Source organism: Saccopteryx bilineata, chromosome 8 (genome assembly GCF_036850765.1).
Source record: "Saccopteryx bilineata isolate mSacBil1 chromosome 8, mSacBil1_pri_phased_curated, whole genome shotgun sequence".
Taxonomy (NCBI): Eukaryota; Metazoa; Chordata; class Mammalia; order Chiroptera; family Emballonuridae; genus Saccopteryx; species Saccopteryx bilineata.
In genome coordinates this window covers 99,274,922-99,289,383 of record NC_089497.1, presented here as the reverse complement: position 1 = coordinate 99,289,383, position 14,462 = coordinate 99,274,922, and the positions used below count along the sequence as shown (strand labels likewise).

General features: G+C 40.3%; 1 pseudogene; it reads left to right on the top strand.

The window, feature by feature from the left end:
- The window catches only part of LOC136311731 (tetratricopeptide repeat protein 24-like), a 192,242-nt pseudogene that overhangs the window by 17,204 nt on the left and 160,576 nt on the right, over nucleotides 1–14,462 (top strand).

The following is a 14,462-nucleotide window of genomic DNA, read 5'->3' as shown; positions in this document are numbered from 1 at the left end:
AAGAAAGAATAGATACTTTAAGACTTATGATCTTAGCTCAGTCCTACCAGATTATACCCAGTTCGGATAAGCAATACCAAAGTTCAATAGTTTGAACTAGTAAGAAGAAAAGGGGGGAATGTGACATCTTAGGACAAGCAGTGCAGGCCACCAGTCGTGAAAACTGAGTACACCCAGTACATGGCTGGAGGCAAAAGATAAACAACCGTTAGAAATGTAGCAGTATTTTCCACTGAACTCTATGTACCCAACAGCAAGGAAGCCCTACCATAGAGACTTAGCCAAGAATAAGGTCAGTTAATCACACCTCTTCTGCCCTTGTAAACTCTGCTTGCTTGCTCAGCCTAGATGGCCACCCTATAAAAAGGAGCCATTTTAGAGGCTTGGCGCTGCAGTGTTCCTTTGCGGGGGTTGCCTGCAGTCCCTGAACAGGTTTGCAATAAAACTTATAAAATTCACTTTGGGTTTGCTGTGGTCTGTCTCCTGGGATGTAACAAAACCAAGATTATGAGTTTGATCCCTGGTTAGGGCACATACAAAAATCAAAAAAGGAATACATAAATAAGTGGAACAACAAAATAATGTTTCTCTACCCCTCCCAAATCAATAAATAAAAAAAATTTTAAAGCATTGTTTCTTTGAAAAAAATGTTAAATTATTAAAAAACTTGATTAAGGTGAGTCACTTTCAAAATTTTTTGAATTAGATATAAGCAAGGAGGTTATTATAGACTGAGAGATATAAAAATCTGATGAATTTTGCACTTTGTTTCACCTTAAGTGAGCAAATTGCAATGTGTAGGTGATATATATATAGCTGGTGAAGTTTATGGAAGAAAGAAATGGAGCCAATCATTGGCTGTATTCTCAAAGAAAAGAGCCTAGTCACACTTTGACAGATGGAAAATAAATGTATTTTTTGTTTTAAGTTGAAATAAGATAATCCACCCCTGATCATGTCGGATAAGAGGGCTTCTACTGTACTGTGTACTATTTCACACTGAGATTTTGTGTATTCATTAAAATATTTGTAGAGACTCTTATTATGTGCCAGGCACAGAAGAACGTCCCGGGAAAACAGCTGTTAATCTTCCTCATGTAAATAGAGTATATAGTCTTGTCAGGCATTCAATATATGTTGATTAGGATGCAGGTTCACTAACTAGAGGAAGAGCCAATAAAACAGTGTCTTTATCCAGAGAGAACTTTATTCCTGTCTCGTATAAGCAGCCCAGGGTGGATATAGTGGCTCCATGGAGCTTGGAGAGCCAGGTAGGATGCTTTTCCATCCTCAACCTGGGATTTACATCTCATGGTCCAAATGGTTGCTCCAGTTTCAGTATAAAACTGTCCTTCCAGCCAGTAAGAAGAAAAGTAAGTGGAAGAAAACATTCATTCCACATGCATATATAATTTCTACTCAAATCTCATTGGTCAGAGTTTAATAACATGTGCATGGTCAGCTGGTGCAAGGAAGACTGGAAAATGTAGTGTCTAGATGGGCAGCCATGTGGTCAAATAAATCTCAGGGATTCTTTTATCAAAAGAAGAAAGGAAAATGGACTTTGAGGGACAAGTAGCAGCATCTGCCATCCAGCAGTATTGCCAATTCAATATCAACCATTACTGACTCTACCATTTAATAGCTGTATTATTTTATAAAAATTCCTGTCTGACCAGGCAGTGGCACGTGGATAGAGTGTTGGCCTAGGATGATGAGGACCCAGGTTCAAAACCCCAAGATCACCAGCTTTAGCGTGGGGTCACTTCACTGGCTTGAGCATGAGATCATAGACATGACCTCATAGTTGCTGGCTTGAAGCCCAAGATCGTTCGCTTGAGCAAGGGATCACTTGCTCGGCTGGAACCCCTGGTCAAGGCATACGTGAGAAAGCAAACTAAGGTGCTGCAACTATGAGTTAATGCTTCTCATCTCTCTCCCCTGTGCTTGGAGGGGCCTTCTGGTGGTGAGATTCACACGAGCCCTGTGCGATTTCGATTGGGTGCCCACGTGCTCTTTTTCTGTCTCTTCCCAGTCTTTCTTTATCTCGTCTGAGCTGGAGTCACACCCCCTCGCCTTGCTGCGGCCCCTGGGCCAGGCCACCGCCAATGCTACCGCAGGGTTGCCTCACCAAGCAATGGTGCTGGCGCGCGGGGGGGGGGGGGCTGCCCGTGTGCTCCCATCCCCCATCTGCCTCCTGTCCCTTCCAGGGCCTTGTATCCCCCCCACGGGTGTGCTGTCGCCTTCCCGGCCCACCGCGGCCCCTGCTCCGTGCCTGGCATGAGAGTAAGTGCTGGGTCCCAGGCGGCCGTCATGAGCATTGTGCCCGCTTACGCCCACCTCACCAACCCCAACCCCTGTGGGAGGGGCCCGACGTGTCCAAGCCAGCTCTGTCTTCCCCGTGGAGTCGAACGAGTGAGGGGGGGCGGCCCCATGGCCCGATCCACCCCTGCAGTGGCTCTCCTCCCAGTCTCCCCTAGGCTCTTCTCTCCTCCCCCAGTGGGGTGCAGGGAGGGGGGAAGCTGACCCTACGGGGGCCTCGGTGGCATAAAGTTGGTCCCCCACTGGGCCCTTGGGCCCACCAGGCCGGACACTCGGGGGCCAGGGGCGGAACCAATTCTGGATGGAAGCTGGTCCCTTCCCGTGGATCGCCTCAGGGACCATAGGGCATAACGGGAGCAGGGCGCCACAGTGGACAGTGAAAAGGGAAGTCTAGGCGTGCGTGTTCACAAAGGCAGGCAGTGGTCCCTGTTTTGATTTAGACACATAATCGTTTATAAGGAACACATAGGTACCTTACATGTAGGATAGTTAAGGACCCAGTTAGCCTTTCCTTTCCGCTAGCTTGCTTCCCCTATTTTTCCCTTCCCTTCTCTTCCCTTCCCTTTCCTTCCCTTCCCTTCCTTTCCCTTTCTTTCCCTTCCTTTCCTTTCCTTTCCTCCATGCGGTTTGCCTGCCTGCCTGCTTAATGTTTGTTTTATTGATTCCAGATGGAAAGAAGAAATAGATAGAGAGGATGGAGGGAGGGAGAGATGAGAGAGAGAGAGCTAGAGAGAAAGAGAGCCTATAAGTAGTTCAAGATCTAAGGGTGATAGATCAATGGTGTGGTTAGTCTACCCCACCAAATCCTTTTACTGTGGGGGGGATTCCTAACCAAACCTAACAGATCTCTGTACTAGACTTTACGAATGCCTTCTCCTGCATCCTACTATGTTGGAGGAAAGCTGAAGCACAAAGTGACTTTCTGTTCCTATCCTGGGAAAGTGAAGGTCGAGGCCAAACACTCATGAGGCCAAACACTAAAGTCATGCCCAGGAGAGGCCCAAGGACGTGGGTGTTTTGTTTAGCCCAACCAGAGCTTTCTGCAGGTCTGGAATCAGACAGCAGATGGTGTTATGTCTCATAAAGGGCAAGAAAAATCTAATCAGTTTTGCAAAACTAAGCAATAAAATTGCACGTGGTGTTCTGCTTGTTAGTTTCTTATGCAAGATGACATAATTCTGCCTAATAAATTAGATAACTGCCCTCTCCAAGGCACCTTGATCTTGGAGAGATTGGGGTTCTCCATTTGTGGTATTGTTGTGGGTGCCTCATTCCTTTGCGGCTCCTGTTCATGAAACCCTGAACATTAACAACAGCACTAGACCCAGCTAGATGATCTTTATTTGCTTTACAGAGAACAGATACTCAGGGATGTGGACCGATGAGGAACCCAGACTGTACTCCCTCGGGGATTCAAAGATAGTCCACGTTTTTTTTTGTATGGGCAACAGCCAGGAAATCCCAAGGGACCCACCACCTCCTCAGGAGAATGGAGGGGGGCGGGTGGCTGGTAGTCAAAGAATTTAACGTGAAAATGGCTCACTTCTCTGTTCTCTTGGCTTACTTCTCTGTTCTCTTCTGCAGGAACTAGGCCGAAGACCTGTCCTATGGATCCAGGATAAGGCACAAGGCACAAATGATACCATGAGAAATAGAATGCCTAGTTCTTCTGCGAACTCCTGGGAAAGGAACACTATCCTCAACCAGTATACAGGCCATTTTTTACCTTCTTGAGGGGCTGGCACCCAGAAACAGCTTCGAGAATTCTTAGGTTTCACAGGATATGTAATGCAGATGGTAGGTTTCAGACTATGGAGAGAGGTCCAGACCCCACTATAGGGCTTTGAGGAGGAGCCATTGACAAGGGTCAGCCATCCTCTGTTGGTGAAGGAAAGCAACAAGGGGCTTTTGAACAACTGAAAGAAGCTCCTACACCAGTACTGGGCCTAAGCTCACCAAAGTTAAAAAAAAAGAAAAAGAAAACAAAGCCCTTCCAGTGATATGTTACTGAAACAAACACACACACACACACACACACACACACAAAACAAAAACCATTCGGGGTTCTGACTCAGGCCTTGACACTTACCAGAAGATCTATAGTCTCTTTACCAAAAAAGTGGATACAGTAGTGCCTGGAGCCTGCCTCATCACCTCAATGTTGCTGCTGCTGCTGCAGCAACAGCAGCAGCACAGATATACCAAAAAGAGAGCAAATGGCATTTGAGAAAAGGACCTCGTCACCCTTCCCCAAGTACATGTTAGAAGTTAGTCAAGTGTGTGACCAGTGGTGGTGCAATAAATAAAGTGTCAACCTGGAAGGCTGAGGTTGCTGGTTTGAAACCTGGGGTTTGCCTTGTCAAGGCACATATCAAACTTGATGCTTCCTTCTCCTTCCCCCTCATCTGTCTGTCTGTCTTGTCTCTTTTACTGTATCTTCTTCTCTTTCTCCCCCTCCCCTGTCTCTGAAAAGAATAGGTAAAATCTTTAGAAAAAATAAGTAAAATAAAGACCAAGGGCTTACTTAATGACAAGGCCAGGCACCTCCAAGCCTAGGCTATACTGGGATGGAATTCCTGGCCCAGTGGCTAGTCATGAGCTCTTGGCTATTGCCCTTTCTAGGATGTCTCCTGAACTTCCTGCTCATCTCGCTTTTTTTCAGAACTTGCACTTTTTAAAAAATTGATTTCTGTGAGAGAGGAAGGGGGTAGGGCAGTGGTAGTGAGAGGGTACACAAGAACATTGAGCTGTTTCTGTATGTGCCCTGAACAGGAATCGAACAAGTAACCTCTGCACTTCACGATGATGCTCTAACTGAACAAATGTATCTGGCCAGGGCAGGAGCTTGTATTCTTAATACCCTTGTCCATTCTGTGTCTCCCAGGCTAGAAACAGTTCACCCTCAAAAAAAAAAGTCATTTTTCCAGAGCATGTCAACACCCTTCTCAACCCTCTGGGTCAGGCTGCTGACAAGTTTTAGACAAAACCCTGATTTTATCTTCCCATACATGAATGAGTAATGCCAACATTCAACCCACTCCACATACTCACTCAGCAGGAGGTAGGTATGGAATATTGACTGGAGACATTCAACAGCCCTCCACACAACCCCTGTGGTGCCCCCCCCCCGCAACATTTGGATGGTAGCCCTTCAAGGGTCAATGCTACATACAATACACAGTTATTACTGAAAGTTAATGAGAGTCGGTGGGCTGGGCAGGATTCACCTCACCCACTCTAGGAGGGAGTCAGAGGCCTTAGGAGCTGCTGAAACAAAACCACCAGATGTTCAGATGGTCCTGAAATCCAGTGTGTTCCTTTCAGTATCAGGGAAGGGGAGCCTTGAGTTTCCTGGATGGCTTTGTTGTAAGTGCGAAAAGCTACAAAATTAATATCAATATTTTAAGAAATTTAAAGAACATTTTATTAATTTGGGCAAGGCATGCAGAGGGATTTTGTAAGTGTGATTTCTATGCTTGTGTGATTAGCATAAGACCAAGATGGCATTGTTTGTTAATGCAGAAAGAGGAAGGAGACTTGCATTCTCTGACCTTCCCCCATACCTATGGGGGAAGGGTCAATGGCTAGGCAGAAGTAGGGAGAAAATAATTAAATCTTTTCTTGGGCTAATGAATCATTTGCAGGCATTTGTTCCCATGGAAACCACCCCTTCCTTCCTGAAAGCATATAATTAATATATGTATTTCTAAACAGAAGGTATAAACTTATGCCAAAATATCATGTTTTCTCCCCTCCCATGTATAATTAGGAGTTGTCGGGCAGATAAAATATATTATGCTCACTTTGTTAAAGATGGCACTGCCCATATGGAAGCCTGTTGCCCAGGTAATATTAGTGTGTGTGGGGGGCGGGCTGTGGGCAGGCAGGATCCTTGTAGCCTGGGGTTTAGTTTTAGGACTAAGCCTTTCCCATCCTTTTTGATGTGGAGTGGTGCAATCCCATTATGCCCCAGATAAGTGACTTTGTATTAGAGACTTCCCTATTTTGTATATTGGATTAAAGGTTTTTATTTCTGCACTATAAAATGGGGGGCAGAACAGGAGCTTGCACTCTTAGTTCCTGAGATTAGCATTAGAGGAGACAGCAGAGAGCAGAGAAGGGCCATGTGGAGGAGGCTGGGAGAAGTAGCCAAGATGGCAAAGTGTTGAGTGAGAAGCCAGTTTGTGCACAGTTTGTGCAGGGAGAAGGAAGGAGATGGAAAACAGAGTTGAATAAGTCTGGTGAGCCAGAAACCTTTGACTCTAGGAAACTTGGATAAGTCATTAGCTTTGTGAGTACTGAATGTGAGTGGGTTTTGGAGCGCAGTGTGTGTTTTTTACTTGCCCGCCAGGTGCAAGCTAGGATTAAAGATGATGGCCCACCAGTTTTTGGCTCCGTTGTTTCTTTACCAACTGTCCAAATCCAATGCAAACCTGCATGGGCCAGGCTACTGTGATGGTGGCCATTGCTACTGGCTTTACAAGAGTACAGCCTGCCAGCCAATACAGGGTGAAAAACACATTCCTATGAAACAGACCTCAGAGAACACTGCAGAAGTTGGACAGACTAGGCTGTAGAATCTTTAATAAGAAAGAAGCCTGCAGAGAGCAATCCCACAGATGCTAAAGCAAACTTAACTAGATATATCTGGGGAACCTTAGAAAAAAGCCTGAATAGAAGTCAACACACCCCATCTAACCACTTAAACTAGTGGCTCTGATCAGAAGAGCTTTCATACTTAGGGCTGTATGCTAAAAGAAGGAAATTGGAAGCTTTTAAGACCTCTTATTCTGCAGGCAGCAACTAGGGCAACTTCATGTTAGCCAATACAGGTTACAAAGTGCAAAAAGCCTGGGGAGAGTGCTCCCACAGAGTGCTGAGGAATACTAGACATGCCTGGAGGCTCATAGAAAAACACATTAAAATCAATTGGCTCCTAGCCCTCCTGATTATGCTGGTGGCTCTGACTGACAGAGCCTTACCCACAGCCCTGTGCTGAGTGAGATAGAGTAGGGATTTGCCAGCTCTTAGGGCTTCTTACACTCCAGGCGGTGGCAGGGGCAACCTCATAACTTGATCACCAGGCTGCTAATTCAAGAAGGAGAGACATAAAGAGCGGCTCTGGGAAAAAAGACTCACTCAATTTTGAAGCCTGCAAATGCTAACAAGCCCCAACTACCAATAAGACTGAAGCCTAGTATATGTCATCACCACAGTGACATATCAACTACCAACATCTACCTAAGCATGCCACAGGGACAGAGCCTGGGATACAGTGACACTGACCAGGAAGTGGAAGAAGAAAGAAAAAGAAAGAAGATAAACTCTCAAAATCAAAAATAATCCACTCTTTATAACATTTTCCACTTTTTTTGTTTCTTTCATTTTATTATCTTTATTTTTTTCTTCCACCTTAGTCCTTTTGTTTTGTTTTGTTTTGTTTTCTGAAGCTGGAAACCAGGAGGCAGTCAGAAAAACTCCCACATGCGCCCGACCAGGATCCACCTGGCACGCCCACCAGGGGGTGATGCTATGCCCATCTGGGGCGTTGCTCTGTTGCAACCAGAGCCACTCTAGCGCCTGGGGCAGAGGCCAAGGAGCCATCCCCAGTGCCCGGGCCATCGTTTGCTCCAATGGAGCCTTGGCTGCGGGAGGGGAAGAGAGAGACAGAGAGGAAGGAGGGGAGTAGGGGTGGAGAAGCATTTGGGCGCATCTCCTGTGTGCCCTGACCAGGAATCGCCACCTTGGTTCTTTTATTCTCTGCTTATCTTGTTCTTTTCATCTTGAACTACATTACTCATAGGTGTTACATTTTCCATTGTTTTTCTTTTCTTTTTTTTCTCTCTATGAGGGTTACACTCGAAAAACCTTAACTCTCTTCCTTTATCCTTTTTTCCTCTTTTTTCTTTCTCTTTCTTAGTTTTTTTTTCTCTTTCACTTTTTCTCTCATTCGATCCTTACTCACAAATTATTTTATTTTGGATTCCAATTTTTTTTTGTGGCATTTTGTGTGCTTTTTACTTTGCTTTTTAACTCCTTAGCATTCCCCCCAACCCTGGTTCTCCATTTTATGTAGTTTTTGCTCCACTTAATTCAATAGTATTTTTTTATTTTTCTTATTATCTCTTTCACTACATCTTTCATTCAACTGTCATTTAAAAGCAAATTATTTTATTCTTGATCCAAGTTTTTTCCTTTTTTGCAATTTATGAGTCCCTACCTCATTTTTTGCCCTTTGTCACTTTTTTCCAACTGAGACCCTTCATTCTAGGTAGTTTTTATTTCATTTAGCACAATATAATTCTCAGTTTTTCATATTTTCTCAAAAAAGGAAAAAAATAATTTTTAAAATTATTTTTTATCTATTTTTAAATTTTTTTTTAATTTATTTATTTTTAGTGGGGTGACATCAGTAAATCAAGATACATATATTCAAAGATAACATGTCCAGGTTATCTTGTCATTCAATTATGTTGCATACCCATCACCCAAAGTCAGATTGTCCTCTGTCACCCTCTATCTAGTTCTCTTTGTGTCCCTCACCCTCCCCCTTCCCTCTCCCTCTCCCTCCTACCTCTGTAACCACCACACTCTTATCAATGTCTCTTGGTCTCACTTTTATGTCCCATCTATGTATGGAATAATGCAGTTCCTGGTTTTTTCTGATTTACTTATTTCACTCCGTATAATGTTGTCAAGATCCCACCATTTTACTATAAATGATCCGATGTCATCATTTCTTATGGCTGAGTAGTATTCCATAGTGTATATGTGCCACATCTTCTTTAACCAGTCATCTATTGATGGGCTTTTTGGTTGTTTCCATGTCCTGGCCACTGTGAACAATGCTGCAATGAACATGGGGCTGCATGTGTCTTTACGAGTCAGTATTTCTGAATTTTGGGGGTATATACCCAGTAGAGGGATTGCTGGGTCATAAGGTAGTTCTATTTTCAGTTTTTTGAGGAGCCACCATACTTTCTTCCATAATGGTTGTACTACTTTATATTCCCACCAACAGTGGATGAGGGTTCCTTTTTCTCCACAACCTCTCCAACATTTGCTATTACCTGTCTTGTTAATAATAGCTAATCTAACAGGTGTGAGGTGGTATCTCATTGCAGTTTTGATTTGCATTTCTCTAATAACTAATGAACATGAACATCTTTTCATATATCTGTTGGCCATTTGTACTTCTTCCTGAGAGAAGTGTCTGTTCATATCCTCTTCCCATTTTTTTATTGGATTGTTTGTTTGTTTGTTGTTGAGTTTTATGAGTTCTTTGTATATTTTGGATATTAGGCCCTTATCTGAGCAGGTGTTTAAAAATAACATTTCCCAATTAATTGGCTGTCTGTTTTCCTTGTTATCAGTTTCTCTTGCTGGCAAAATCTTCTTAGTCTGATGTAGTCCCATTCATTAATTTTTGCTTTCACATCTCTTGCCTGTGGAGTCAAATTCATAAAATGCTCTTTAAAGCCCAGGTCCATGAGTTTAGTACCTATGTCTTCTTCTATGTACTTTATTGTTTCAGGTCTTATGTTTAGATCTTTGATCCATTTTGAGTTAATTTTAGTAGAGGGGACAAACTGTAGTCTAGCTTCATTCTTTTGCATGTGGCTTTCCAGTTTTCCCAGAACCATTTGTTGAAGAGGCTTTCTTTTCTTCATTGTGTGTTGTTGGCCCCTTTATCAAAAATTATTTGACTATATACATGTGGTTTTATTTCTGGGCTTTCTATTCTGTTCCATTGGTCTGAGTGTCTATTTTTCTGCAAATATCATGCTGTTTTGATTGTCGTGGCCCTATAATCGAGTTTGAAGTCAGGTATTGTAATGCCCCAGCTTCATTCTTTTTCTTTAGCATTGCTTTGGCTATTCAGGGCTTTTGATAGTTTCATATAAATCTAATTATTTTTTGCTTCATTTCTTTAAAAAATGTCATTGGAATTTTGATGGGAATTGCATTAAATTTGTATTTTGCTTTTGGTAATATAGCCATCTTGATAATATTTATTCTACCTAACCAAGAACAAGGAATATTCTTCCATCTCATAATATCTTTTTTGATTTCCCTTAACAATGATTTATAGTTTTCATTGTATAAGTCCTTTACATTCTTTGTTATGTTTATTCCTAGATATTTTATTTTTTTGTTGCAATTGTGAAGGGGATTATTCTTTTGAGTTCATTCTCAAATGTTTCATTGTTGGCATATAGAAAGGCTATTGACTTCTGTATGTTAATTTTGTATCCTGTGACCTTACTGTATTGGCTTATTGTTCCTAGTAGTCTTTTTGTGGATTATTTGGGGTTTTCGATGTATAGGATCATATCATCTGCAAAAAGTGATATCTTTACTTCTTTTCCGATATGGATGCCTTTTATTTCTTTGTCTTGTCTGCTGTGGCAAGAACCTCTAGTACCACATTAAATAAGAGTGGAGAGAGTGGACAACCCTGTCTTGTTCCTGATTTAAGGGGGAAAGCCTTCTGTTTTGTGCCATTTAGTATGATGTTAGCTGATGGTTTATCATGTATGGCCTTCATCATGTTGAGATATATTCCTTCTATACCCATTTTGTTGAGAGTCTTGAACATAAAATTGTGTTGTATTTTATCAAAAGCCTTTTCTGCATCTATTGATAAAATCATGTGGTTTATGTTCTTTGTTTTGTTGATATGGTGTATTATGTTAACCGTTCTACCTATGTTGAACGATCCTTGAGATTCTGGGATGAATCCCACTTGATCGTGATGTATTATTTTTTTAATATGTTGTTGTATTCGATTTGCTAGAATTTTGTTAATATTTTAGCGTCTGTATTCATAAGAGAAATTGGTCTGTAGTTTTCTTTTTTTGTGCCATCCTTGCCTGGTTTTGGTATAAGGGTTATGTTTGCCTCATAAAATGTGTTTGGAAGTATTGCTTCTTCTTCAATTTTTAGGAAAACTTTCTGTAGAATAGGAACCAAGTCTTCTTTGAAGGTTTGATAAAATTCGCTGGTATAGCCGTCTAGGCCTGGACTTTTATTTTGGGGGAGGTTTTTAATGGTTTGTTCTATTTCTTCTCTATTAATAGGTGTGTTTAGGCTTTCTGCTTCTTCTTGACTCAGTCTAAGAAGGGTGTATTGTTTTAGGAATTTATCCATTTCTTCTAGGTTGTTGAATTTAGTGGTATAAAGTTTTTCATAGTATTCCACAATAATTCTTTGTATATCTATGATGTCCGTGGTGATTTCTCCTCTTTCATTTTGGATTTTGTTTATATGAGTTCTTTCTCTTTTTTCCTTGGTAAGTCTTGCCAAGGGTTTGTCAATTTTGTTGATCTTTTCAAAGAACCAGCTCCTTGTCCTATTAATTTTTTCTATAGTTTTTCTGTTCTCTATTTCATTTATTTCTGCTCTGATTTTTATTATCTCTTTTCTTCAGCTGGTTTTGGGTTGTCTTTGTTCTTCTTTTTCTAGTTCCTTAATGTGTGAAGTTAAGTGATTCACTTGGGCTCTCTCTTGTTTATTCATATATGCCTGAAGTGATATGAACTTCCCTCATATCACTGCTTTTGCTGCATCCCATAGATTCTGATATGTTGTATTTTCATTTTCATTTGTCTGTATATATCTTTTGATCTTTGAATTTATTTCTTCCTTGACCCATTCATTCTTTAAAAGTATGTTGTTTACTTTCCACATTTTTGTGGATTTTTTTCCCTCTTTTTTGCAGTTAAATTCTAGTTTCAAGGCTTTATGATCAGAAAATATGCTTGGAACAACTTCGATTTTTCTGAATTTGCTGATGTTGTTTTTGTGGCCCAACATATGGTCAATTCTTGAGAATGATCCATGTACATTGGAGAAAAATGTATACTCAGTCACTTTGGGATGAAATGTCCTGTAGATGTCTATCATATCCAGGTGCTCTAGTGTTTTGTTTAAGGCCGCTATATCTTTGTTGATTCTTTGTTTGGATGACCGATCTAGAGCCGTTAGCAGTGTATTGAGGTCTCCTAGTATGATTATATTTTTGTCAGTTTTTGTTTTAAGGTCAATAAGTAGCTGTCTTATATATTTTGGTGCTTCTTGGATTGGTACATATATATTAACAATTGTTATGTCTTCTTGATTCAGTGTCCCCTTAGCCATTACGAAATGCCCATTTTTGTCTCTGAGTACTTTTGCTGTCTTGTAGTCAGCATCATCAGATATGAGTATTGCTACGCCTGCTTTTTTTTTGGATGTTATTTGCTTGGAGTATTGTTTTCCAGCCTTTCACTTTGAATTTGTTTTTATCCTTGTTACTTAGATGAGTTTCTTGTAGGCAGCATACAGTTGAATTTTCTTTTTTGATCCATTCGGCTACTCTGTGCCTTTTTATTGGTGATTTTAATCCATTTACATTTAGTGTAATTATTGACACTTGTGAGTTCCTTATTGCCATTGTATAGATTGCTTTCTGTTAGTTTTGTGCCTTGTTTGATTCTTCTCTTTAGTTTTTCTATCTTTTGTTTTTATTTGGTTGTGTTCCATACATCTTTCCTCTGTTGCTATCTTTTTTAAATCATGTGCTTTTGTGGTGGTTTTTTCAATGGTGGTTACCATTAAGTAATGAAAAGGGTTCCTACCCTGTTCATTGTAGTGCACTGTTTTGTGAGTACTTTTGCACTTCATCACCCTTTGCTACTGTTAATCTCCATCCTCTCCCCCCCTTTCTTATTGTTTTCAGAGTTTAAAGTTGGTTTTGTTATGTTCTTCTTGGAGCTTTTACTTGTGGTTTTGTTTGTTTTTTTTATTCTTTGTATTTGACTGGAGAACCCTCTTTAGTATTTCCTGGAGTGGGGGCTTTCTGGTGATAAATTCTCTCATCTTTTCTGTATCTGTGAATGTTTTTATTTCTCCTTCATATTTGAAGGGTAGCTTTGATGGGTATAGTATTCGTGGCTGAAAGTTCCTGTCTTTCCAGACTTTAAATATTGGGGTCCACTCTCTTCTAGCTTGTAGAGTTTCTGTTGAGAAATCTGATGATAATCTAATGGGCCTTCCTTTATATGTTGTATTCTTTTTTTCCCTGGCTGCCTTGAGAATTTTTTCTTTGCTGTTGCTTTGTGCCAATTTCATTATGATGTGCCTTGAAGTAGGTTTGTTGGGGTTAAGAAAACTTGGAGTTCTGTTTGCTTCTAGAATTTGAGGTTTTAGTTCTTTCCAGAGGCTTGAGAAGTTCTCATCTATTATTTGTTTGAGTATGTTCTCCAATCCATTTTCTCTCTCTTCTCCCTCTGATATACCTATTATTCTTATGTTATTCTTTTTGATGGAGTCAGATAATTCCTGTAGGGCTATCTCATTTTTTTTAATTTTTGAATCTCTTTCTTCTTCTCTTTGTTGTGTCTCAAGTTGCTTGTCTTCTATTTCACTAATCCTGTCTTCTATCTGGTCTGTTCTATTAGCCAAGCTTGTTACCTCGTTTTTCAGCTCGTGAATTCAGTTTTTCATCTCTGTTTGATTTGTTTTTATAGTTTCAATTTCCTTGGAGATATACTCTTTGTGTTCATCGAGTTGTTTTCTGAGCTCTCTAAATTGCCTTCCTGTGTTTTCTTGTATATCTCTGAGTATTTTTAGGATTTCTATTTTAAATTCTCTGTCATTTAACTCCAAGGTTTCCAGTATCTTAAATTTTTTCTCCATAGATTTTTCCTCATCTCTCTGTGTTACCTCTCTTTCTTTTGTATTCATGATATTCGATTTTCTCTTCTTTAATGGCATCTGAGGGTGGTTTTTTGATAGTATTAATGAAATTTTATAAGAAATAAAAAGTTAAAAAAATAAAAATAAAAATAAAAATTGCAGTTTTTTTAAAAAAATTAATCATTAAATAAAGAAAAATAAAATAAGATAAAAATTTGAGAAAAAAGGGAATTATTTCTTCCCATCCTTTTTTCCTCTCCTCTCCTGTCCCCTCTTTCTTGAGAAAATCTTGTGATGAACTGTGAATTATATTGTATTAAATAGAACAAACCATACCTGTAGTGGAGGGCCTGAATTGGGGAGAAGTAATAAAGGGGTAAAGGAAAAAGAAAAAAAAAGAAAAATAAAAAAATAAATAAATATAAGAAAAAAATATATATATATATAAAGGGGGGGCAGTA